Raw genomic sequence first — 14,369 nt, 5'->3', positions numbered from 1 at the left:
GTTGTATAGAAACCAATTTGACAATAATTCATATTAAAAAAAAATAAAATGTCCTAAATGTAAGGTTGCTCTAATACATAAAAAAAAAAAAAACAGAAAAGAAAGAAATGTTATACAGACCACTTTAGAAGAGGCCATAATTAGACATATGAATAAATAGAAAATAGGTGAATAAAAAGATTTAAAATATGATTCTCTCTCTCTCTCTCTCTCTCTCTCTATATATATATATATATATATGGTAGAAAAGGGATTTGAAGATGGCGGCGTAGGAGGACGCTAGGCTCACCGCGCGTCCTCCTGATCACTTAGATTCCACCTACACCTGCCTAAATAACCCAGAAAACCGCCAGAGGATTAGCAGAACGGAGTCTCCGGAGCCAAGCGCAGATGAGAGGCCCACGGAAGAAGGTAGTAAGGGAGGGGAGGTGGTGCGCGCTCCACGGACTGGCGGGAGGGGGCAGAGGGGCAGCCCACCTGCCAAGCAGAGCCCACGAGTCTGGCTTGCAAAAGCTGAAGGGCCTGACGGAGTGTGTTCCGACAGCAAGCGGGACTTGACATCTGGAAGGTTATAAGCTAACATGTCTGCTCAGAGAACGGGAGGGCTGGAGGACAACGGGAGGGAGAGTTGTTGAGCCCCAGACAACAGAGCTCACTTGTCAGGGAACAAAGGCACTTGCCACTGCCATCTCCCTCACCCATCCCCCAGCCAAAATCCCAAAGGGAACCAGTTCCTGCCAGGGAACTTGCTTGTTCTATGCAAACACCCAAGGCTGTGCATCTGTGCATCCATCCTTCCGACAGGTCTCCCTCCCTCCGGGTGCCACAGGGCCACTCCCGAAAAGGACCACTGAAGGCAAAGCGAGCTGAGTCTACCCCACCCACCCCTGTGCACCTTGCCGATCCACCCCAGCTAATATGCCAGATCCCCAGCACCACAAGCCTGGCAGTGTGCAAGTAGCCCAGACAGGCCACGCCACCCCACAGTGAATCCCGCCTAGGAGAGGTGAAGAGAAGGCACACGCCAGTCTGACTGTGGCCCCAGCGGTGGTCTGGGGGCAGACATCAGGTCTGACTGCGGCCCCACCCACCAACGCGAGTTATTCAAGACAGCACAGGGGAAGTGGCCCGCAGTTCCGCACCCCTCCAGGGACTATCCAAAATGAGGAAATGGAAGAATTCCCCTCAGAAAAACATCCAGGAAATAACAACAGCTAACGAACTGATCAAAAATGATTTAAACAATATAACAGAAAGTGAATTTAGAATAATAGTCATAAAATTAATCACTGGGCTTGAAAACAGTATAAAGGACAGCAGAGAATCTCTTGCTACAGAGATCAAGGGACTAAGGAACAGCCAGGAGGAGCTAAAAAATACTATCAATGAGCTGCAAAATAAAATAGAGACAACTACGGCTCGGAATGAAGAGGCAGAGGAGTGAATAGGTGAACTAGAAGATAAAATTATGGAAAAAGAAGAAGCTGAGAAAAAGAGAGATAAAAAAATCCAGGAGTATGAGGGGAAAATTAGACAACTAAGTGATGCACTAAAGAGAAATAATCTACGCATATTTGGGATTCCGGAGGAGGAAGAGAGAGGGAAAGGTGCTGAAGGTGTACTTGAAGAAATAATAGCTGAGAACTTCCCTGAACTGGGGAAGGAAAAAGGCATTGAAATCCAAGACGCACTGAGAACTCCCTTCAGACGTAACTTGAATCAATCTTCTGCACGACATATCATAGTGAAACTGGCAAAATACAAGGATAAAGAGAAAATTCTGAAAGCAGCTAGAGATAAATGTGCTCTAACATATAAAGGGAGACCTATAAGACTCGCGACTGATCTCTCTACTGAAACTTGGCAGGCCAGAAAGGAATGGCAGGAGATCTTCCATGTGATGAACAGAAAAAATATGCAGCCAAGAATCCTTTATCCAGCAAGTCTGTCATTTAGAAGAGAAGGACAGATAAAGGTCTTCCCAAAGAAACAAAAACTGAAGGAATTCGTCACCACTAAACCAGCCCTACAGAGATCCTAAGGAGGATCCTGTGAGACAAAGTAGCAGAGACATCGCTACAAGCATGAAACCTACGGACATCACAATGCCTCTAAACCCATATCTTTCTATAATAACACTGAATGTAAATGGATTAAATGCGCCAACCAAAAGACATAGGGTATCAGATTGGATAAAAAAACAAGACCCATCTATTTGCTGTCTACAAGAGACTCATTTTAGACCTGAGGACACTTTCAGATTGAGAGTGAGGGGATGGAGAACTATTTATCATGCTACTGGAAGCCAAAAGAAAGCTGGAGTAGCCATACTTATATCAGACAAACTAGACTTTAAATTAAAGGTTATAACAAGAGATGAAGAAGGGCATTATATAATAATCACAGGGTCTATCCATCAGGAAGAGCTAACAATTATAAATGTCTATGCGCCGAATACGGGAGCCCCCAAATATATAAAACAATTACTCACATACATAAGCAACCTTATTGATAACAATGTGGTAATTGCAGGGGACTTTAACACTCCACTTACAACAATGGATAGATCATCTAGACGCACGGTCAATAAAGAAACAAGGGCCCTGAATGATACATTGGATCACATGGACTTGACAGATATATTTAGAACTCTGCATCCCAAAGCAACAGAATATACTTTCTTCTTGAGTGCACATGGAACATTCTCCAAGACAGATCACATACTGGGTCACAAAACAGCCCTTCATAAGTATACAAGAATTGAGATCATACTATGCATACTTTCGGACCACAATGCTATGAAGCTTGAAATCAACCACAGGAAAAAGTCTGGAAAACCTCCAAAAGCATGGAGGTTAAAGAACACCCTACTAAAGAATGAATGGGTCAACCAGGCAATTAGAGAAGAAATTTAAAAATATATGGAAACAAACGAAAATGAAAACACAACAATCCAAACGCTCTGGGATCCAGCGAAGGCAGTCCTGAGAGGAAAATACATTGCAATCCAGGCTATCTCAAGAAACAAGAAAAATCCCAAATACAAAATCTAACAGCACACCTAAAGGAAATAGAAGCAGAACAGCAAAGACAGCCTAAATCCAGCAGAAGAAGAGAAGTAATAAACATTAGAGCAGAAATAATATAGAATCTAAAAAAACTGTAGAGCATATCAATGAAACCAAGAGTTGGTTTTTTGAAAAAATAAACAAAATTGAGAAACCTCTAGCCAGGCTTCTCAAAAAGAAAAGGGAGATGACCCAAATAGATAAAATCATGAATGAAAATGGAATTATTACAACCAATCCCTCAGATACAAGCAATTATCAGGGAATACTATGAAAAATTACATGCCAACAACAAACTGGACAACCTGGAAGAAATGGACAAATTCCTAAACACCCACACGCTTCCAAAACTCAATCAGGAGGAAATAGAAAGCTTGAACAGACCCATAACCAGCCAAGAAATTGAATCAGTCATCAAAAATCTCCCAACAAATAAGAGTCCAGGACCAGATGGCTTCCTAGGGGAATTCTACCAGACGTTTAAAGCAGAGATAATACCTATTCTCAAGCTATTCCAAAAAATAGGGAAGGAAAACTTCCAGACTCATTCTATGAAGCCAGTATTACTTTGATTCCTAAACCAGACAGAGACCCAGTAAAAAAAGAGAACTACAGGCCAATATCCCTGATGAATATGGATGCAAAAACTCTCATTAAGATACTAGCAAATCGAATTCAACAGCATATAAAAAGAATTATTCACCATGATCAAGTGGGATTCATTCCTGGGATGCAGGGCTGGTTCAACATTCACAAATCAATCAACGTGATACATCACATTAATAAAAGAAAAGATAAGAACCATATGATCCTGTCAATTGATGCAGAAAAGACCTTTGACAAAATTCAGCATCCTTTCTTAATAAAAACCCTCGAGAAAGTCGGGATAGAAGGAACATACTTAAACATCATAAAAGCCATTTATGAAAAGCCCACAGCTAACATCATCGTCAATGGGGAAAAACTGAGAGCTTTCCCCCTGAGATCAGGAACACGACAGGGATGTCCACTCTCACCACTGTTGTTTAACATAGTGTTGGAAGTTCTAGCATCAGCAATCAGACAACAAAAGGAAATCAAAAGCATCAAAATTGGCAAAGATGAAGTTAAGTTTTCACTTTTTGCAGATGACATGATATTATACATGGAAAATCCGACAGACTCCACCAGAAGTCTGCTAGAATTGATACATGAATTTAACAAAGTTGCAGGATACAAAATCAATATGCAGAAATCAGTTGCATTCTTATACACTAATAATGAAGCAACAGAAAGACAAATAAAGAAACTGATCCCATTCACAATTGCACCAAGAAGCATAAAATACCTAGGGATAAATCTAACCAAAGATGTAAAAGATCTGTATGCTGAAAACTATAGAAAGCTTATGAAGGAAATTGAAGAAGATATAAAGAAATGGAAATACATTCCGTGCTCACAGATTGGAAGAATAAATATTGTCAAAATGTCAATACTACCCAAAGCTATCTACACATTCAATGCAATCCCAATCAAAATTGCACCAGCATTCTTCTCGAAACTAGAACAAGCAATCCTAAAATTCATATGGAACCACAAAAGGCCCCGATTAGCCAAAGTAATTTTGAAGAAGACCAAAGCAGGAGGCATCACAATCCCAGACTTTTGCCTCTACTGCAAAGCTGTAATCATCAAGACAGCATGGTATTGGCACAAAAACAGACACATAGACCAATGGAATAGAATAGAAACCCCAGAACCAGACCCACAAACATATGGCCAACTAATCTTTGACAAAGCAGGAAATAACATCCAATGGAAAAAAGACAGTCTCTTTCACAAATGGTGCTGGGAGAACTGGACAGCAACATGCAGAAGAATAAAACTAGACCACTTTCTCACGCCATTCACAAAAATAAACTCTAAATGGATAAAGGACCTGAATGTGAGATAGGAAACCATCAAAACCTTAGAGGAGAAAGCAGGAAAAGACCTCTGACCTCAGACATATCAATTTCTGCCTTGACACATCCCCAAAGGCAAGGGAATTAAGAGCAAAAATGAACTACTGGGACCTTATGAAGATAAAAAGCTTCTGCACAGCAAAGGAAACAACCAACAAAACTAAAAGGCAACCAATGGAAAGGGAAAAGATATTTGCAAACGACATATGGGACAAAGGGCTAGCATCCAAAATCTATAAAGAGCTCACCAAACTCCACACCCAAAAAACAAATAATCCAGTGAAGAAATGGGCAGAAAACATGAATAGACACTTCTCTAAAGAAGACATCCGGATGGCCAACAGGCACATGAAAAGATGCTCAACGTCACTCCTCATCAGGGAAATACAAATCGAAACCACACTCAAATATCACCTCACGCCAGTCAGAGTGGCCAAAATGAACAAATCGGGAGACTATAGATGCTGGAGAGGATGTGGAGAAACGGGAACCCTCTTGCACTGTTGGTGGGAATGCAAACTGGTGCAGCCACTCTGGAAAACAGTGTGGAGGTTCCTCAAAAAGTTAAAAATAGAACTACCCTATGACCCAGCAATAGCACTGCTAGGAATTTACCCAAGGGATAAAGAAGTACTGATGCATAGGGGCACTTGTACCCTAATGTTTATAGCAGCACTCCTAACAATAGCCAAATTATGGAAAGAGCCTAAATGTCCATCAACTGATGAATGGATAAAAAAAATTGTGGTTTATATACACAATGGAGTACTACGTGGCAATGAGAAAGAATGAAATATGGCCCTTTGTAGCAACGTGGATGGAACTGGAGAGTGTGATGCTAAGTGAAATAAGCCATGCAGAGAAAGACAGATACCATATGGTTTCACTCTTAGGTGGATCCTGAGAAACTTAACAGAAACCTATGGGGGAGGGGAAGGAAAAAAAAAAAAAAAAAAGAGGTTAGAGTGGAAGAGAGCCAAAGCATAAGAGACTTAAAAACTGAGAACAAACTGAGGGTTGATGAGGGGTGGGAGGGAGGGGAGGGTGGGTGATGGGTATTCAGGAGGGCACCTTTCGGGATGAGCACTGGGTGTTGTATGAAAACCAATTTGACAATAAACTTCATTAAAAAAGAAAAGAAAAGGGAGTTTAAAAAAAATTTTTTTGAATGTGTTCAAACTTAAGTGACCATCAACTTAATATAGACTGCTATATACTTAGGATGTTATACAGAACTTCATGGTAACCACAAAACCAAAACCTACAACAGATACACAAAAAATAAAGAGAAAGCCACGGGGCGCCCGGGTGGCTCAGTCAGGTAAGCATCTGACTTCGGCTCTGGTCATGATCTCGTGGTTCATGAGACTGAGTCCAGCACTGGGATCTCTGCTGTCAGCGTAGAGTCTGCATAAGATGCTCCATATCCAGCTCTCTGTCCCTCCCCCACTTGTGTGCTTTCTCCCTCTCACAATAACAAATAAACATTAATAAATAAAGAGAAAGCCAAATGTAGCTTGTGGTCAGCAACCACAATGAAAGGAAACAAGAGAAGAAAAAAGCAAAGAGAAGAACTACAGAAACAACTAGAAAAAATGAACAAAATGACTATAAATACATACGTATCAATAATTACTTTAAATGTAAATGGACTGAACCCTCCAATCAAAAGATACAGGTGGCAGTATTAAAAAACAAAACAAAACCAAAAAACCCCACAAGACCCATCTATAATGTACCTACAAGAGATTCACTTCAGAGCTAAAGACACATACAGACTGAAAGCGATGGGATTGAAAGAGACAGTTCATGAAAATGAAAGAGAAAATAAAACCAGGGTAGCATTACTTACATCAGACAAAATAGGTATTAAAACAAAGACTGTAACAGGATATAAGCAGGGGCATTACATAATGATAAAGGGATCAATCCAACAAGAGGACATAACAATTGTACATATCTATGCACTCAACATTAGTCACCTAAATATACAAAACAAATTATTAACAGAAATAAAGGGAGTAATTGACAGTAATGCAATAATAGTAAGGAACTTTAAAACCTCATTTATATCACTGTGTAAATCTTTCTGGCAGAAAATCAATACGGAAATAGGGTCTTTGAATGACATATTAGACCAGATGGATATAACATATACAGATCCAAAAACAACAGAATACACATTCTTTTCAAGGGCACATGGAACATTCTCCAGGATATGTTAGGCCACATAACAAATCTCAATAAATCTAAAAAGACTGAAAGCATAACATGCATCTTTTCCAACCACAACCACAACATGACAATGGAAATCACAAGAAAAAAACTGGAAGAAACACAAATACATAGAACTAAACATGACACTAAGTAACCAATGGGTTAACAAAGAAATGAAAGTAGAAATAATAAAATACATGGAGACAGATGAACGTAAAATCACAATGATCCAAAATCTTTGGGATGCAGCTAACGCAGTTCTAAGAGGAAAATATATAACTATACAAGCCTACCTCAAGAAATTAGAAAAAGCTCAAACAATCTAAACTTACACCTAAAAGATCTAAAAAAAGAACAAAGTCTAAGGCAGAAAGAAGGAAATCATAAAGATATGAGCACAAATTAAAGACACAGAGACTTAAAAAAAGGAAAAAAAACATACAAAAGATCAATGAAACCAAGAACTGATTCTTTGAAAAGAAATACAAAATTAATAAACCTTGACCTAGTCTTACCAAAAAAGGGAAAGAGAGAGAGAGAGAGAGAAAGGACCCAAATAATCAGAAACAAAAGAGGAGAAATAATAACCAACTAACCAACAGCACAGAAATACAAAGGATTATAAGAGACTACTATAAAAAATTATATGCCAAGAAACTGGACAACACAGAAGAAGTAGAAAAATTCCTACAAACATACATTCTCCCAAAAATGAATCTGGAGGAAATAAAAAATATGAACAGACCAATTACTAGTAATTAAACTTAATCAATACTCAAAAAACTACAAAAAAAAAAATAAGTAAGTAAAAGTCCAGGACTAGATGGATTCACAGATGAATTCTATCAAACATTTAAATTAGAGTTAATACCTAGTCTCAAACTAATCCAAAAAAATAGAAGAGGAAGGAAAGCTTTCAAATGCAGTCTAGGAGGCCAGGATTACCCTGATACCAAAACCAAACACACCATTAGAAAAAAATAAACCTACAGGCTAATATCTCTGACAAACACAGATGCAAATATCCTCAAAATATTACCAAGCTGCACTTAACAACACATTAGAGCAATCATTCACCATGATCAAGTGGGATTTATTGCAGTGATGCAAAAATGTCTCAACATTTACAAATCAATGTGATACATCTTATTAATGAAGAATAAAAATGCTATGACCAACTCAATAAATGCAGAAAATGCATTTGACTAAATTCAATATCCAATCATGATAAAAACTTTCTCAACAAAATAAGTTTGGAGGGGGTACCGCAACATAATAAAGGCTACATGTGAAAAACCCACAGCTAACATCATACTCAACAGTGAAAAAAAGCTTTTCCTCTAGGATCAGAAACAAGACAAGGATGTCTACCCTCATCACTCTTATTCAGCAAAGTACTGGAAGTTGTACCCACAGAAAACAGACAAGAAAAAAGAAATAAAAGACATCCGTATATGTAAGGAAGAAATTAAACTATCACTATTGGCAGATGACATGATACTAGACACAGAAAACCCTAAACACACCACCAAAGAACCACTGGAGGTAATATATGAATTCAGTAGGGGCACCCGTGTGGTCCTGTCGGTTGAGTGTCTAACTCTCAGTTTCAGCTCAGGTCATGATCTCAGAGTTCATGAGTTCGAGCCCTGCATCGGGCTCCCTGTTGACGGTTTAGAGCTGCTTGGCATTCTCTTGTCTTCCTCTCTCTCAAAAATAAGTAAAATTTTTTAAAAATAAATGAATTCAGTAAAATTGCAAGACACAAAATTAATACACAGAAACCAGATGCATTTCTATTCACTAACAGCCAAGTGGCAAAAAGAGAAATTAAAAAAACAATTGCATTTACAAATGCACCAAACAGAATAAAATACCTAGGAATAAATATAGCCAACAAGGTGAAAGACTTATACTCTGAAAATTGTAAAACACTGATGAAAGAAATGAAAACCAACACAACAAATGGAAAGATATTTCATGCTCATGGACTGGAAGAATTAATATTGTTAAAATACCCATTCTACCCAAAGCAATCTACAGATTCAGTGAAATCCCTATCAAAATACCAATAACATTTTTCACAGAAGTGGAACAAATTTTCCTAATATTTGTATGGAACCACAAAAGACCCTGCACCACCAAAGTAATCTTTAGAAAAACAACAAAGCTAGAGGTATCACAATCCCAGATTTTAAGATATATTACAAAGCTGTAGTAATCAAAACAATATGGCCCTGGCACAAAAACAGATACATAGATGAGTGGAACAGAATAGAGCCCAGAAATACACCCACATTTATATGATCAATTAATCTACGACAAAGGAGGCAAGAATATACAATGGGGAAAAGATAGTCTCTGCAATAAATGGTGTGGGGAAAATTGGAGATCTACGTGCAAAAAAATGAAACTGGATCACTTTCTTACACCGTGCACAAAAATAAATTCATAAAGGAGTAAAGATCTTAAATGTGAAACCTGAAACCATAAAAATCCTAGAAGAGAACACAAGCAGGAATTTGACATTGGCCTTGGCAACATTTTTCTAGAAGATCTCCTAAGGCAAGGGAACAAAAGCAAAAATAAACTACTGGGACTACATTAAAATAAAAGGCTTTGCACAGCAAAGGAAACCATCAACGAAACAAAAAGTCAACCCATTGAACCTATTGCAAATGATGTATCCAACAAGGGGTTAATATCCAAAATACAGAAAGAACTTCTACAACCCCACATCCCCCAAAACAAGTAATTCGATTAAAAATAGGGCAGAGAACCTTATCAACATTTTTCCAAAGATGACATACTGATGGCCAACAGACACATGGGAAGATGTTCAACATCACTAATCATCAGAAAGATACAAATCAAAAACAATGAGATATCACCTCACACCTGTAATAATGGCTAGTATCAAAATGATGAGAAATAACAAATGTTAACAAAAATGTGAAGAAAAATAATCCCTCGTGCACTGCTGGTGGAAATGTAAACTGGTACAGCCAGTGTGGTAAAGAGTATGGAGTTTCCTAAAAAAATCAAAAACAGAATTACCCTATGACCCAGTTACTTCACTTCTGGGTATTTATCCAAAGAAATGCCAACAATAATTTTTTTAAATGTATATATATCCCTATGTTTATAGCAATATTATTTACAATAGCCAAGATACGGAAGCAGCCCAAGTGTCCATCGATAGATGAACAGATAAAGTGGTGTGTGTGTGTGTGTGTGTGTGTGCGCGCGCGCGTGCGCGCATGCGTATACATGCATTATAGAAAATTACTCAGCCATAATAAAGGATGAGATCCTGCCATTTGTGACAGCATGGATGGACCTAGAGGTTACTATGCTAAGTGAAATAAAACAGAGACAAATACCACATGATTTAACTTATGTGTGTAATCTAAAATCAAAACAAATAAACAAACAAATGAAAAGCAGACTCAAACCTATAAATAGAGAAAACAATTTGCTGCTTGCCAGAAGAGAGGGGAGTTGGAATGAGCAAAATGAGTGAATGGGAGTGGGAGATACAGGTTTCCAGCTATGGAAGAAATACATCATGGGAACAAAAGGTAGAGCACAAGGAATATAGCCAGTAATATCATAATAGATTATAAGTATACTTGTGGTGAGCATGGCATAAGCTTAAGTTTGCTGAATTGCTATGTTGTATACCTGAAATTAAGGTAACATCACGTGTCAACTACACTCAAAAAAAGGCTTTATTTTTAAATTTTTAATATATCATAAATATTCATACTCAATACAATTAAGTCCAAGAATAAAAACCCTCCCTTATGAAACTAATATTTTGGGAGTCAGGTATGCCCTAAAATAATTACTCTGCAAGGTCATTCATAACACCAGAATATTCCTCTTGGAAATGGTTGATATTTTAATACAAAAACCCCTTATCCTGTAGTACAATATGCACCCAAATAAAAATGGTATTCAAATATACTGACAAGGTAAAATCCAAAAAGAAGCCTGAAAACAGCAATTTAAAAATGACAACATCCCCAAATTTCAACAATTCCCAAATTAGCTGGCCAGAGAAAAAAGCCCTCAGTGAATAAATAGTAAATAATGAAATAATTATCAAATAATAAAAACAAATAATAGAAGCATGAACAATGCTTTGACTACCTTTCCCTCATTTCCTGTTCAGTGTACATTATTTTCCTTCCCTACCTCTGTATTCATCCATGTCATTCACTTCTTTCAAATCCTAATTCAAGACTGATGTTCAAGAAACACTAACACGATCCACTTTAATAACTTCCTCTAGCAATACTTTCCTTTCACCAATCATGTTTTGTAATTGCTTTCTTGTTACTTCTATCTTTCAACTCACCTTATTACCAAGCAAATGGAAATCCTAAAGCAAAAACATTTTTAAAAAATTAATGTTGGCCCATAATCAGAAATCCTTATTTAAAGAAGCCAAATTCATTTGAACCAAGTGGAAATGCAGGTGGAAATTTCGTTCAAACTATTTTTCTTTGTCAGTAAACCTTCATAACATCCCAGATTCATTATGCAATTTTAGTAAATATTCAAGCTTATGAAATTATGTATATCTAACTAAACTACAGTTATCAACTGACTATACAAAGATGACCTAACCCCAGTCAGAAATTACCTATCTAGCAATACCACCTCTTACTGGCCTACTAATCCATCCATCTTTAGTAATTATGTTAAAATAAAAGCCTGTATCTACAGACTTCATCTCTAGCCACAATTCTTTTACAGTTCAGATTTCTACCACCTAGAGCAGAGGCTACACTCTCTTACCTAACATTTCTCTTGAAACACAATCCACTCAACATGGAATTCCCTTGCAACTTGACCTGGCAAATATGACATCTCCACTGCATAATACATTCAGTTACTATTCTCCTTCCTGTCAGCCCCTTCCTATGTTTTACTACAGAATCCTGTGACCATCTCAATCATGGCAATTATCATACTGAATTTGTATATTTGCACTATGTTTTTTCCAGGAGGCTACAAAGTCCTCATAAACAAGGGCTATGTCTTTTTTTGCAGTATCTCCAGAACACTTACCCATGATGAAATAAAATCTGTTGAGTAATCAATGCAAAGTAAATGGATTAAGTATGTTAGTGTATACACACACACACATATGCATATTTCTTTATACTTTTAATGAGAATCAGAATTTGACTACTATATTTTGTATATAACTGTAACTGAAACTATATTTCTGGACATTAAATAATAGTAATGATAACTGGTTACCACTTCCTTTGTAGTTATATATTCTTCCAACCTATAATTTTGATTTAGAAAAATACATGTAAGACAACAAATTTGGTTAGCTACTAAAATAACTGTTAATATTTCATAACTTGTTAGAAATATACTGCTACCTAAAAAAGAAACAAAAAAAGTATTTTCTCATACACAAAGCCACTTTTTAAAGCTTAGGCAGAATCTACCATGTATTCACAGTGCAGTGATAACAGCACTGTGGCTCAACAGCTAACATCTAACATCTAACAGCTTCCAGGTCTTGTGCTAAGCCCTTGAGACCAAAAGTGGAAAAGTCATAGTCCCTCTATTCAAGTAGCTCAAAACCTAGTCATAAGACATACATGCAAACAAAGATATTACAATTTGTTAAGAGTTCTAAAGATGGTATGTGTAAAGTTCAATGAAGACAGATCAATACTGATACTCTATATAGCAGGAGAAAAATGAAAACTGCAATTACTAAATAAATAAGTATAGGACAATAAACTAAAAACCCTATCCTCTGCTATGATAACCTTTAAAAGTTCTTAACCTTTTTTATACCATGGACCACTTTTGGCAAGCCCATGATGAGATATCTCTTCTAGTTTATAAAATAAATAGCTTATATAGCAAATTTCAGGTTCTATTAAAATTCTTGGTTTAATTCAGCTTCAAGTTCACTATAAATGGAATAAAAGCACATTAACAAACAATTGTGTAAGTACTGTGTCCTGAGTTATATGAAGGAATTTGGGGAAAACATGCAATTTTCTAGTTTTCCATGGATTTATTTGTATGGAGACTTATTCTTCAGTTCATTCAATAAACATTTATTGAGTGCCTATTATAAGTCAGGCACTGTTCTAGGTGCTTGGACATGCAACAGTGAATAAGAGTGACAAGATACCTGCTTTTATATAGTTTTTCTTCTAACTGTAGGATATAGATAATAAATTAAGAAACAATAAATATAAAGTAGTGATAAGTGCCCAAAACTAAAGAGTATAATCAGTAGCAAGTAACTGGTAGCTATATAAGGTGGTACCTCTACATTACTAACACCATCTGCTGGAGAGTGTATGCTAGTCTGAAAAAATTTTTAAAGAAACAGGAAATAACCAATCCAAACTAACAACTCTGAATAAACATTTTATAAACAGATGGCTATAGGGGCGCCTGGGTGGCGCAGTCGGTTAAGCGCCTGACTTCAGCCAGGTCATGATCTCGCGGTCCATGAGTTCGAGCCCCGCGTTAGGCTCTGGGCTGATGGCTCGGAGCCTGGAGCCTGTTTCCGACTCTGTGTCTCCCTCTCTCTCTGACCCTCCCCCGTTCATGCTCTGTCTCTCTCTGTCCCAAAAATAAATAAACGTTGAAAAAAAAAAATTTTAAACAGATGGCTACGTTTTCCATACATAGAAGCACTGACTTGATACACTGAATTCCCAATAAAAAATAACAGTGAGCATCAGAACCTTAACTTGCTTCCACAACTGCATCAGTACTATTTAAAAATGTTTATAAGATAAAACAAGAAACTGTAGACTGTAATACAAAAACTGCTAAACCTTAATAAAAGATATCTCGGGATTTGCTACTTTAGTATTTATACTCTAGATGACAGTTACAAAAACTAATACATGCAGCTTTAGGTTATTTTACAGTCAGCAAATTCCCCTCCAACATGAACTATAACTTTAGATTGAAAAGTATTCAAAGTATTAAACAACAACTAAATATATGTCTGCAACAAACACAAGCAAGGGAAGATGAGAGAAAGAAACAGATACAAATTGGGCAGTCAATTCACTAAGAGAACTTCGTTTTTAGAAAGGAATTAGGGAGAAGCAATATTTAGAACTAGGCAGTGCAA

The 14,369-nt window shown here is 37.1% G+C and overlaps 1 protein-coding gene across 1 annotated transcript in view; it reads right to left on the bottom strand.

Moving 5' to 3' along the window:
• The window catches only part of PRIM2 (DNA primase subunit 2), a 342,261-nt gene that overhangs the window by 118,250 nt on the left and 209,642 nt on the right, over window positions 1–14,369 (bottom strand). The window lies entirely within an intron of this gene.

The sequence above is a fragment of the Puma concolor genome, chromosome B2 (genome assembly GCF_028749965.1).
Source record: "Puma concolor isolate L17-30 chromosome B2, mPumCon1.1.hap2, whole genome shotgun sequence".
In the NCBI taxonomy this organism is placed as follows: Eukaryota; Metazoa; Chordata; class Mammalia; order Carnivora; family Felidae; genus Puma; species Puma concolor.
This window is presented reverse-complemented; position numbering and strand designations above follow the sequence as displayed.